The sequence below is a fragment of the Felis catus genome, chromosome D1 (genome assembly GCF_018350175.1).
Source record: "Felis catus isolate Fca126 chromosome D1, F.catus_Fca126_mat1.0, whole genome shotgun sequence".
NCBI classification, from domain to species: domain Eukaryota; kingdom Metazoa; phylum Chordata; class Mammalia; order Carnivora; family Felidae; genus Felis; species Felis catus.
Genome location: NC_058377.1, coordinates 95218113 through 95231834, shown reverse-complemented (window position 1 = coordinate 95231834; position 13722 = coordinate 95218113). Strand labels below are relative to the sequence as shown.

Genomic DNA, 13722 nt, shown 5'->3' with positions numbered 1-13722 from the left:
AAGTTACTCGAGACGCTAAGTTACTCTTCTAAAAAAATGCACATTTCGGGGCACCTGGGTGGCTCAGTCAGTTAAGCATCTGACTCTTGGTTTTGGCTCAGGTCATGATCTCATAGTTCATGAGTTTGAGCCCCACATTGGGCTCTGTGCCGACAGTGAAGAGTCTGCTTGGGATTCTCTCTCTCCCTCTCTCTCTCCCTCTTCCCTACTCTCTCTCTCTCTCTCTCAAAATAAATAAATAAACTTAAAAAATGCACAGTCCTGGCTGTGAGAATCACTGTAATTAGGAACTTGAAATGGTTTTTGTATAGTAAATGGGTGTGGTAATGAAGTCTTATTTGTGAAAACATATTGATGTTTGAGAGGACTCCCTCTCTGTGGTCTAAGTACTATATCAGTTGAGAATGAAGACACAAGAGCAAGGCAGATGAGAAGCAAAAACATCACCTTTATTATTCATAAAGCCAAAGGAGATTGTGGCATACAACTACAGGCAAGTGAGCTGGTTAACAGTAAACTCTAGAATTATATAGATGTTTTGTTTGTATTTTTATTTTTATTTTTTTACCCAGTCACAGGTAGTATTGGACCCCTGTGAAGCTATCAAAAACTTAGAGGAGCAGAGCTGGACACACACACATATTCTTTTTTGGGAGAGCTGACACCTAATGGGACAGAGAAGGAGAAGAGAATGGTCTATGGATGTTTAGTTATATTTTCCCAACTCACTAATCAGATTAAGCAGCTTTGCTTTTTCTACAGAAGGCAAAGCCAGTATGTGGGATGATGGCAGGAATTTTATTCTGATCAGCAACCTCCTCCTTCTGTGTGAGAATAGCAAACAAGGAAGCAGACAAAAACAGGAGCAGAAGCGGGAAAGAAGCTTTATCTACTTACCATGACTCTTTCAGCCAATTTGTTTCTTGTAGGGAGTGCCATTTGTAAAGTATTATTTATTCACAAGCCTTGGCTGAGTGAATGACTTATCAGGGAGCTACATCATGAGGCCATCACCTGTCTCAGACCTCAAGACCTGATATAATGGGAATAAAGAAGCACCTAGACTTGCTACTGCCCCTGGACTCACCTTTCTATAATAGAAAACTGAGCTCACAATTGTTAAAGCCATCTGATGATTGGTGATACTATACACTGACTTTGTGCCATGGATTTGGCATACCTCACAACAACCCAGAGATCGTTGGTATTATTCCTGTTTTTTGGATATAGAAACCAAGGCTCAGAGTGGGAAAGTAACTTGCTCAAAATCATAAAGACAGTAAGTGGGATTTGAAGTTAGGATTGTCTAAATCTTAAGCTCATTCTATTTCCTCTTTCTTGTGAAAATGAAACAATATATAGTCAGAAAATGGAGAGCTCAGGTTCCTCTTACATCTGTTCTCAGACCCCAGATGGGTATGGGTAGTGTGATTTTATCTTAGAGCCAAGTGCATATTAAAGCTTTGTTCTTGGGCCCTGTTTTGCTTTTCTGGAAGTGTGTTGACCTCTCCAGTAGTCTATGTGGGATGAATAACAGTCTGGGCATTTGGGTGAAGGTGGTGATGGGTTAGAGTGTAAGAATGTTGGCAGCCAGGAGAATTGGCTTACAGCTATAATTATGCCACTCTTGGCTGCCCAGATAACAAATGAAATGCATCTTTTAGAAAGGAAGTGAAAGAACTTCAACCCAGTTGGAGAGATCACTTAGAAAATTGGCATTCTGCTGCATTCATTCATCTTTCAGCAAGACAAATTTGAGTAACTTTGAAGAAGAATTCAGGGTACACGTGTGAATTAAAGTATAAACATCTGCTTTGTAGTTCACGCTCGGGCCCCCACATGTCCTGACCTAATGGCACCTTTTCTCCCATGATGCTAGATATACCCAGCTTTAAATGAAAAACTTACTGTTATCCTGTGGGTTTTCCCCTTTACTTTCACACTACCGCCACACTGACAGTGCTTCACTTCTCACACTTCTGTCTGATGGTTTTCCCCCACAACAAACAATTCTCTGTGCCACCAGCCAGGTGTCCTACAGTTTAATTCAATTCTGACACTCTCTACCTGGAGATAGTGCCAGATCCCACAGGTGAAGGGCTCAGTCCCACAAGACTACTCTCACCCCATGTCAGATGCCAATTGCAAGTAGTAGATCCCCAGGTTACCCCACAACTTCTGTCTGATTTGGCAGCAAATCAAAGGTTTCTATACCCCCTCTTCAGGTTTGATTAATGCGTTAGAGTGGCTCTCAGAACCCAGGGAAGCACTTAATTATGTTTATCAGGTTAGTAAGAGGTATGATAAAGGACTTAGATGAAACACCCAGATGAAGAGATACATATGATGAGGTCTGGGAGGGTCCAGAGGCAGGAGCTTCTGTCCCTGCGGAGTTGGGGTACATTACCCTCCCAGTGTTGGATATGTTTACCAATATGGAAACTCTGCAAACGTTATACTATTGGGATTTTTATGGAGGAGTAATCATGCAGGCATGATTGGTCATAAACTCCATTTATAGCCCTTCTCCTTTCTCAGGAGAAGGGGGGAGGGGATAAAAGTTCCAGACTTTTAATCATGGTTTGTTCTTTCCAGTGACCATTGCTCATCCATAAGCCCACCCAAAGTTGCTTCATTAGGACAAAAGACACTCCTATCACCCAGGAAAATACAAGAGTTTCAAGAGCTCTGTGCCAGGAACCAGGGGCAGAGATCAATATATATTTTTTCTATTAGCCAGCTTAAAGGAAAACACTGCTGTATTGTTACTTAAATACTTTAGCTTCAAAATGATTTTTAGCTACTATGCTTGATGATTCCTTAGCAATAGAGGCATAAAGATGGCATCCTGGTAAAATAGAAGACTTTGGGGATTTGGTGTCAAATATGGAGTTGAATCATACTTTTCTATTTACCAACAGAATAATTTTGAAAGGCTCAGTTTCCTTATTTGTGAAGTGAGAATTCTAACATGCATTGTTGGCTGTGCCTCTGGAGTATTAATAAGACAGATGCAAGCACAGGGCACTAATATTTATTGACCCACCATCTCTGTGAGTGCTTTGAAAGATATCATTCAATATTCACAGCAAGGCAGCCAGAGATTGGCCACATACACTAAAATTTAAACTGTAGAATATTTTCAGGATTTTTCTCCCCTTTTACTACCTGAAAAGTTAAGGAAGAGTTCCAATATGGGTCAAAGGTGAAATGGAGTTTAAGAAGAGCCAGAATTCATTAATGTATAATCTACTTCACTATCTATAATGATTGTTGCACCTTTCAGTGCTATTGTCACTCACTTCCTTAAAGAAGGTGGGCAGGGAGGGAATTCCAGGGAAATACAGTACTAATTCTTAGCTAGAAATCTGGCTACAAATCCCTATATAATCTCCGATGGTGTTGAACATGAATATGAATGTAAACAGGTATGGAACACCAAGACTCGTTTGGCTTTTGTGATTCTGCGTCCAGAAACATAGTAACCTTAAGGTACTTGAATTCCCCATAGGAAGAGAGCCTACCCAGTGTGGAAGCCAATAGCATAAAGCACAGCCTGGGAAAGAAGATGACACAGGAGAGAGAGAAAGACTTAATCATAATGAAATGATGCAACTCATGAATCCAACCATGGCTGAAGACATAATTTTTCTGGAGGTTTCATTGATGAGCCAGTAAGTTTCTTTTATTGTTTCAGCCAATTTGAGCTGGTCTCTGCCATTTGTAATCAAAGATTCCTGCCTAATATAGATATGGACAAAGGCAATAGACATAGATATTAGGAGATGGATGTGATGGAAATGAGAGAGACAAAGTTGATATGATTTCAAAACTGAACGCTTTGGAGAGTAAAAGGAGAACATGGCTTTGTGGTTGATGTCCAGAGTGGTAGAATAATTGTAACAGATTGTTCCCCACTTGGCAGGATCTCTGCCTTTGTCCCTCATGATATACTCTCCTCCCTTTCCTACCTTGCTCTTTGCCCTAGAAGCCTGTGTGAGTTAACTCTGAGGTGCCCTGGGGCTGGCTGTGTCTGTGAAAGATCTTTGCTCTTTTCAAGGTAACCCGGTCTTTGTAGTTCTAGGTTCTTTAGGTAATCTCTCCCATCTGACATCCTTTCAGGCTTAGAAGAAATCATTGTCATGATGCTGCTAGTCTCAAGTTCCTGCACTATCTCTTGTGGTTTCTCTATCCCACCTACATTTTGTAATTGGTCTCTTGGTAAATCACCCCAACCTCGGAATTATTCTAATTTGACAGTTCCATCTGTTTCTGCTTGGAATGCCAAACAGATCCACCCACACTTGATAGTTCATAAAAGGACAGGTTTATGTTGAAACAGTTTCCTCATCTATATAGAGTGCTTTACAGTTTTCAAATTTTCATTCTCATGATCATGTGATAGGCAGGTCAAGTATGTTATTCCAGTTTTGTAAAGAAAACCAAGACTTGGATAAGAAATAGGTGTCCTAGGTCACATAACCAGTAGGCCATCCTGGAACCGAGGGCTTCTGACTCCAGCTGCTGCGCATTCATTCTGTCACACCTTGATTTATCTGAAATGAATTAATTTGATTAATGAATTAATTACAATTTACTCTTTCTCATTTATCTCTAGCCAAATATCTAGGTCTTCTAGGAATAAGTATAAACAAGCATAGTTCTCCATTAAATAGATGCAACAAGCATTTGGTAACATGTACCCAGAGAAAGAAAAATTGTGTAAGTTGAGGGAATAATGAATCTACCTTCTGCATATGAGGAGCCACCTAAGATATACTGCAAAAATGGGGGGCAAAAATGATTACAGATATGTTTGCACATCTTGAAACAACAAACAGTTCAATATGATTTATGTAGTTGAGACAGGCTAAAGCCTCAGTAGTATAATAGCTGAGTCATTTGTCTTAGCAAGTATCTTGTTATTGGCAATCAATAATGCAGCCCAGATGACTGATGGCTTTGTTTTCTTGTGGTGCCTCAGCTGGTCTAAATTATTTATTTGACATATTGCCTCTTGGCAGATGTAAGGAAACCAATGATAATATGTTTGCGTTGCCTGGATGTATATCTGAGAGGCAAAAATGGGTATTTTCTTCCCGTCACTGATCTTTGGACATACATAGGTAGTGTTGTGTTTTGTAGAATTGTCATGTCATCTGCTACATGTTTTGGGAGGAGTGAGGCCATAGGGTTTTGAAGTGCTATTTCTGGTTGTCCTAAAATGTAATAAACTTCATTACTGTCAAGAGTGCATTTGAGGGGCAGACATCTGCCTTCTTCCCAGCCACAGTGAATACATGTGGGCCCAGGGCCCACACTTTATTGTGATTTATATGTTAAGATGTCTTTCCTTCCCAATAGATGGGCAGGTCCTTGAGGACAGGAACTGTGTCTTATTTATCTTTGTAATCTTGGTATCTGTCACAGAGTCTGACACACTAGTAGTCAGTTAATAAATGTTTGTTGATGAACCAAAGATAGGAATGAATGATCACACAGAGAATTTATAGCTTTTGCTTTAGGTTTACAAGTTATTAACCTTATTCGATAAAGTACTGCTTTGGAAGGCGGCATAAAATAAAAGGCAGATCTTTTTTCTTTTTGAATCTCAGTGACAATAGACAAGTTATTTAACTGTGGTAAGCTTCAGCTTTCTTTATACAAAATGAGGAACACGGTATTTTCTTCATAGTGTTATCATGGGAATTCAAGTGTAATAATGGACTTGAAAAAGTTTGTAAACTTGAAATGTCTATATAAATAAGAAATTTATGTGAGGGTAGTGGTTTACTGGTAAACTGGCCCTACCAATAAAACAAACCAAAACAAACTAGCTCTTATTTGTAGCATTTGCCGATTTCTGTGGTATAAATGCTCCCATCATGGCCGATTTCAAACTAAAGTTTTGAAAACCAGTTCCCAAAATTCCTGAATATTTAACAAGTTGCTTTTGTGAGCTGGCTTCTAGACACCGTTGGTAAGAAGAAGGGATTTGGCTTAGATGAGGCAGAATTGTGATGTCCTTAGTGTTTGGTTGACATGTGGAAGGGAGTTCTGTATTTTGAGAGAGGAAAGACTACCAAAATGTTTTGACAGGGAGACTTTAGATCTGTACCTAAAGTTGAGCAATATGACATCATTACAATGACTTTCTTAGTGGCAGAGAGGTACCCAGAAATTCTTTCACCCTTAACTGAAAATTTTTGGCACTAATACTGAATGATTCATTCAACAAATATTTATTTATTTTGGGTAGGAGAGGGAAACTGCTGGAAAAGCACTAAAAATGGGGAATGTGTTCATTAGATGATCTGTGATTCATGGAATAGATTAACATTGACCTTTTTTGGGGAAAGGGGGTTAATAGAAGGATAAACTGGACCTGACTAGGAGACATCAGAATCTGGGATGGCTCTACAGATGTCTTTCCTTTGGTCTTCCGGATCTGTTATGGTGTCTTTGTTTCTCTTTACTAGTCTCAGGCTTTTCACAATTTGATAATGCAGAAGATGTGGTTATATGTTATATTTCATAATTCTATCTAATGGCCTTCACTTAGCATAAGCTGTATTCATAGGGACATATCAAAAGTTCAGTGTGACTAAGTTAATGTGCATGTCAGGAAGTGATTCTCAATTTTTAGCATGCATTAGAATCACCTGGAGAGTTATTGAAAATTAGACTCTGGGAATGTAGCTAGAGTCACCATAACTCAATATCTTGGGGTGGAGCCCAGAAAAATAAGCACCGTTGATTACTCTGATGCAGGTGGTTGGAAAAACGTGTTTGGAAAAGAACCCTGCCAATTGTTTAAGTAATTTACCTTTCATGGTTGGACTTTATCTTCTAACTCAGTGGGTTCTCAACCTTGGCTGCACATTGGGATCCCTTGAGAGCTTTAAAAAAACCACTCACTCCTGGGGTGCCTGGGTGGCGCAGTCGGTTGAGCGTCCGACTTCAGCCAGGTCACGATCTCGCGGTCCGTGAGTTCGAGCCCCATGTCGGGCTCTGGGCTGATGGCTCAGAGCCTGGAGCCTGTTTCCGATTCTGTGTCTCCCTCTCTCTCTGCCCCTCTCCCGTTCATGCTTTGTCTCTCTCTGTCCCAAAAATAAATAAACGTTGAAAAAAAATTTTTTTAAAAATACCACTCACTCTTGGTACCCCAAAAGTTCTGATTTAACTTATTTGGGATGTGGTCTGGTATTAGGATTTTTAAGAATCTCCTCAACTGACTCTATTATGTAGCCAAGTTTGAAAACCCTTATGCTATGGGAGCCTGTGAAGGGGTTTAAGCAGTATGCTGTTGAGGAGTGAAATGGTCAATTTTTCATTTGAATTACTCTACTAGCTGAGTGGAGAAAGGAACTGAGAGCTATGATACTCTTATGTTCAAACAGGAGGTGAAAGGCAGGAGGTTGGTGCAAGAAGGTAGGATACTCAAACTTAAGATTTCAAAAGTGGAACACAGGTTCCAGATGAATATACGAACTAAGAGTATGGCTGTGGAATGAGTGGTGGAAGAAAATAAGTGAAGATCATCAGAGTTAAGAGGGTCAATAACAGAGAAGCTGGGCACAGATAGTAGTCATGTGGAGGGATAGAAGGGATATAGTCATATGTGAGAACCTCAAAGAAAGGTGTTTTTTTTTTACACAAGATAGAAGACTAATGGCCTGGACGTAGGGTATCATGACACTAAATGCTTCCTCCTACAAGAGAAGTAGGTGACTTTGTGGATGAGAGAGAAAGGAAGAAGAGAAAAGGAGAAATTTGGAGAGGGTTATGGGGTAGGGAGTGGAGGAATGGTTATCTAAGAGGGAGACAGATTTTAGTTAAGGCAGGAGGTGGAGAGAATACTTTTGGATTAGATACATTTATAATGCCTGAGAAAGAGTTTTAGAGGGTACATTCAGAATGTCAGAATGGAGGTTGTATTTGGGGTGGAGCTTGTATAGAGTTGGTAGTCACTAGGACTGACCACAAATATAGTTGTCTCTTCCTCAGGGCACATGGCACAATTGCATTTTTCTTCATCCTTTGATCAATGGTGGCCCTGTGGCTTTATTGGACCAATGTGACAAGTGAGCAGAAATGATATGTGTTACTTCTACACAGAAGCTTTAAGAGCTAGGTCAGGATTTACCATATCCACTTTCCTCTGTCACGGCAACCACCAACATTTAAAATACTAAAGTCTATATCAGCCTAGCGTCCTGAATCAGGACCCTGCTGCTAATCTATGATAGACATGAATCAGGAACAGGGACTGAACCTTTGTGGTTTTTTAAGCCACAGAAATTTTTATTTGCTTTGTTACCTTAGCATAACCTATGGGAGGCAGACCATGTATGCATGAATGTATAGTCCAGGGCAAAAGCTCAGAGAACAAACCATTAGTATCAGGTGTTAGTTGCAGTTGGCTATATTTGGGGGAAAAAAAGGCAGACATACAATCAGGAATGAAAGGAAATAAAATACATACACACAAAAAAATACTTCACAGTTGGAAGAGGAAGCCACCCCTCAATTCCAAACAGAAAAAAGGCATAATTCCGAAAACTCTGGAATGGTAAAGAACAATTAAAACTTGGCATTGGAGCAAGCATCAAATTAAGAGTATGGCCATCATATCCATTGTAGATGGGGTTACCTCAAGGTCAAAGTCTAACTAAGCGTATACTGCGTGGTGATGTGGTACCATAGGCCACAGAGCTGTCGTGTGGATAGGATGACCACTGGCTCAAGTTTGCTGGTACTTTCAGTGCAAGAACTGTGAAATTCCAACACATAGAAAAGACACATAGGGGCTGCTACCTGTGGGCCCCATAATGGGCAATTTTGCCTGGATGAGAAATAAAACCTTTGTGGTTTTAAGCTACTGAACATTTTGGTATGGTTACTGCCACATAAACCTGGCCTATTTTGGCTACTCCAGGAGGAAAGGAACCATAGGAAGAGGAGAAGAGTGGAATTGGGGAGTGGACCAGAGCATTCTGTTTTGACTCCTTATGAAGTTAAGAGGCAGTGAAGCCAGTGGGGTTAGCTCACCTCAGAGTTCTAAGTGGTGCTCTAGGTCAAAGTGCGGCCAACGTATGCCACACGCTGGACACATGTGAAGGCAGAAGGCATGTTTACTTTGATATTTTTCGTTTGCTTTTCAAGTGAATTCCCTAAGGACCCTTAAAATAACTTAATCACCTCAAAAATTGTCACACGAACATTTGGATACACATCTATTACATGGCCTGTGTTATTCTTTCCCTGTGAATTTTTTTTTTGGGGGGGGTCTCAGCAATGTATATGGACTCATAGAGGTTTCCAGACCAGTTTGAACTGATGGGAGAAAGCATTAGTTGTTGCATTGCTAACATCCATTAGGAGGACAACCTTAGGCTCAGAATTACACTGATTGAATATGAATGAGATCTGGGACTTTTTATTTTTATTTACTTTTCCTGTTCCAATAAAATGAATATGCATTGTAATGGGAAGGCAGATAGGACTATTACCAGTGCAGCTGAGAACAATTAGTTCTTATTTGCTTAACACCGTTTCTTAATGTGCAATTGTAAAACTTTTCACAGGATGTTTTAAATGTAATCAATTTTTCATTGCTGTTTCTAATAATTCAAAGAGCCTGACATTTGCAATCAAGCCAACTATGGTCGATACCCATTTTCTCTTAGTTAAATAGGAATTGAACTCAGTGACACAATGGTGGCTTCTGGAACTGATTCTGTGTGCTTACTCTTTTGTGAGGGCTCCATCAGATTCATGAGTTTGCAGGACAGACTGTCAAGTATCACAGGGCCAGCTGGACTTCCTGCAGTGCAGGGGTCAGCAGCCCCATCGGGACACGGAACCTGGCCTTACTACTTCCTAGAAGTGTGCACTTGGGCAACTTGCTTCTCTGCACCTCAGTTCCCTCACTTATAAAATCAGAAAGAATTTCTTTTACGGAGTTGTTTTAGGATTAAATGAAATAATGCATCAGTCATGTTAAATTACTCACTATTAGTGGCAAGTGACAAAAAATCCAACCCAGAGTACCAAAAACTAAAAGGGAATTTAGGAACTTGATAGGGTTTGGGATGTGCTACCCCAAACTGAGGCACAATAGCGTATTGGCTATTTTAGGCTGGAGGAATTTGAGAAACAGTAGGTATAGGAAGGACTTCCTGACATTTCCTTGAAGCAGGTCGTAAGACCCTCATATGGGAGGTGTCCTCCCTGTATATGGAGGACAGCAGCATCCGATTGCCAAAGATGCAGGGATGCTAAAAGGAATTTGAATGAACAGATTTTGGTAAGTTACCCCCAATTTACTACTTTTAGCTTGTACTCCTTTGTCCTATCGCATTTTTTCCATGCCTCTCTACTCTTCATCAAACCTAGTATAAAAACACTCAGATTGAAAGGGTTCTTTAGGTCTTCTATTAAATACATTTGTATGCTTTTCTCTTGTTAATCTGTCTTCTCTTCTAGAGACCCAGCTGAGAACCTAAGAAAGAATGGGAAGGTATCTCCCTTTGGGTTCCTATAGGAAGTATATCAAGGGTTTTTCTGGTTTCAGGAATAGCTGGATCCTAGGTACTGAAATGATGTGAGGATCCTCTTTATGCCATTTGTATCAATATGTGTTGGTTTTATTCTCTTCTTTTCAGATCCAGGTTCTAAATCAGGGGCAACAGGTCTAGAGCTATGGGGGAAAAAAGTTCTGGCAGGAATAAAGACAGAAGAAAATGGCAGCTTTAATGACTTTCTTTCAGTAGTTTCCATGGGCTTGCCTCCACACTATTTCCTTGAGCATCTCTTCATCATATTCTAAGCCAAGGATCAGTGAATTACAGCCGGCCAGTAGGTAGGGCCATATCTAGCCTGCTGTCAATTTTTGCAAGTGGAGTTTTATTGGACTACACCCATGCTTCCTCATTCTTGTATTGTGCATGGCTCTTTTATGCTACAGTGGCATTGTTGATAAGCTGTGACAGAGACCACATGGGCAACAAAGCTTAAAATGTTTACTCTCTGGCTATTTATGGAAAGTTTGCTGGCCTCTTCCAGAAAAAAGTCGAAACTAGTGGATTCAGAGTGGCTTGTTTACCAGGTAGTATGCAAGACAACCCATTGTGAAAACTGAGAAATATATTTCACCTTGTATTTTTTCTCATTCTCTTTTTTTAAAATTTCAGCTTTATTGAAATATAATTGACATATGAACTTGTAAAATATTTAAAGTGTACATATACCTGTACATTGTAGAATAGATTGTCCTCATCTAGTTAACATTCATTGCCTCATTTATACCAATAAGTGAGTAAATACAATACAGTGTTATCAACTCTCATGTTTTACATGAGATCCTGAGCCTTATTCATCTTATAGCTCAAAGTTTGTACTTTTTTTATCAACTTCTCCCCAACCGTCCTAGCCCCTGGCAACCACTTTTCTACCCTGTTTCTAGGACTTTGCCTTTTTTTTTAATTACCCATATAAATGATACCATTTGTATTTGCCTGTGTGGCATATTTCATTTAGCATGATGCCCTCAAGGTCTATCCATGTTATTGCAAATGGTAGAATTTCCTTCTTTCTCATGGCTGAATAATATTCCCTAGTGTGTGTGTGTGTGTGTGTGTATATATATATATATATATATATATATATATATATATATATATCTCGCACCTTTTTGTCTCATTTTTCTTTCTGAAATATTTAAAGAGTAAACTTTTCTAATACTTAATATACATCTTGACAGTATTTAATGAATGTATGTAACTAAAAATATATATTTAATATATATAATATTTATATATTTCATGTGAGAAATTAACATATTAAATATATAGATATGTATCATATTTATATTAAATAAATATATTTAGAATATATATTAAATCTACACATTATATTAAATCTATAAATTTATGATCTGTTTTATATTTATTTATTTCCTAAATTTCTGTATTTTATTTTATTTTATTTTTTCAATATATGAAATTTATTGTCAAATTGGTTTCCATACAACACCCAGTGCTCATCCCAAAAGGTGCCCTCCTCAATACCCATCACCCACCGTCCCCTCCCTCCCACCCCCCATCAGCCCTCAGTTTGTTCTCAGTTTTTAACAGTCTCTTATGCTTTGGCTCTCACCCACTCTAACCTCTTTTTTTTTTTTTTTTTCCTTCCCCTCCCCCATGGGTTTCTGTTAAGTTTCTCAAGATCCACATAAGAGTGAAAACATATGGTATCTGTCTTTCTCTGTATGGCTTATTTCACTTAGCATCACAGTCTCCAGTTCCATCCACGTTGCTACAAAAGGCCATATTTCATTCTTTCTCATTGCCACGTAGTATTCCATTGTGTATATAAACCACAATTTCTTTCTCCATTCATCAGTTGATGGACATTTAGGCTCTTTCCACAATTTGGCTATTGTTGAGAGTGCTGCTATAAACATTGGGGTACAAGTGCCCCTATGCATCAGTACTCCTGTATACCTTGGGTAAATTCCTAGCAGTGCTATTGCTGGGTCATAGGGTAGGTCTATTTTTAATTTTCTGAGGAACCTCCACACTGCTTTCCAGAGCGGCTGCACCAATTTGCATTCCCACCAACAGTGCAAGAGGGTTCCCGTTTCTCCACATCCTCTCCAGCATCTATAGTCTCCTGATTTGTTCATTTTGGCCACTCTGACTGGCGTGAGGTGATATCTGAGTGTGGTTTTGATTTGTATTTCCCTGATAAGGAGCGACGTTGAACATCTTTTCATGTGCCTGTTGGCCATCTGGATGTCTTCTTTAGAGAAGTGTCTATTCATGTTTTCTGCCCATTTCTTCACTGGGTTATTTGTTTTTTAGATGTGGAGTTTGGTGAGCTCTTTATAGACTTTGGATACTAGCCCTTTGTCCGATATGTCATTTGCAAATATCTTTTCCCATTCCGTTGGTTGCCTTTTAGTTTTGTTGGTTGTTTCCTTTGCTGTGCAGAAGCTTTTTATCTTCATAAGGTCCCAGTAATTCACTTTTGCTTTTAATTCCCTTGCCTTTGGGGATGTGTCGAGTAAGAGATTGCTACGGCTGAGGTCAGAGAGGTCTTTTCCTGCTTTCTCCTCTAGGGTTTTGATGGTTTCCTGTCTCACATTCAGGTCCTTTATCCATTTTGAATTTATTTTTGTGAATGGTGTGAGAAAGTGGTCTAGTTTCAACCTTCTGCATGTTGCTGTCCAGTTCTCCCAGCACCATTTGTTAAAGAGACTGTCTTTTTTCCATTGGATGTTCTTTCCTGCTTTGTCAAAGATGAGTTGGCCATACATTTGTGGGTCTAGTTCTGGGGTTTCTATTCTATTCCATTGGTCTATGTGTCTGTTTTTGTGCCAATACCATGCTGTCTTGGTGATTACAGCTTTGTAGTAGAGGCTAAAGTCTGGGATTGTGATGCCTCCTGCTTTGGTCTTCTTCTTCAAAATTACTTTGGCTATTCGGGGCCTTTTGTGGTTCCATATGAATTTTAGGATTGCTTGTTCTAGCTTAGAGAAGAAGGCTGGTGCAATTTTGATTGGGATTGCATTGAATGTGTAGATAGCTTTGGGTAGTATTGACATTTTGACAATATTTATTCTTCCAATCCATGAGCAGGGAATGTCTTTCCATTTCTTTATATCTTGTTCAACTACCTACACATAATCTACACATTATATTAAATCTATAAATTTAT

At 39.3% G+C, this 13722-nt stretch overlaps 1 long non-coding RNA gene across 3 annotated transcripts in view; it reads left to right on the top strand.

The window, feature by feature from the left end:
* Window positions 1-13722, top strand: part of LOC109492102 — a 1189585-nt gene that overhangs the window by 466365 nt on the left and 709498 nt on the right. For all 3 annotated transcript variants that reach the window (XR_006586544.1, XR_006586545.1, XR_006586543.1), the window contains one exon: window positions 3512-3674. This is a non-coding gene — a long non-coding RNA (uncharacterized LOC109492102). The remainder of the gene's footprint in view (window positions 1-3511; window positions 3675-13722) is intronic.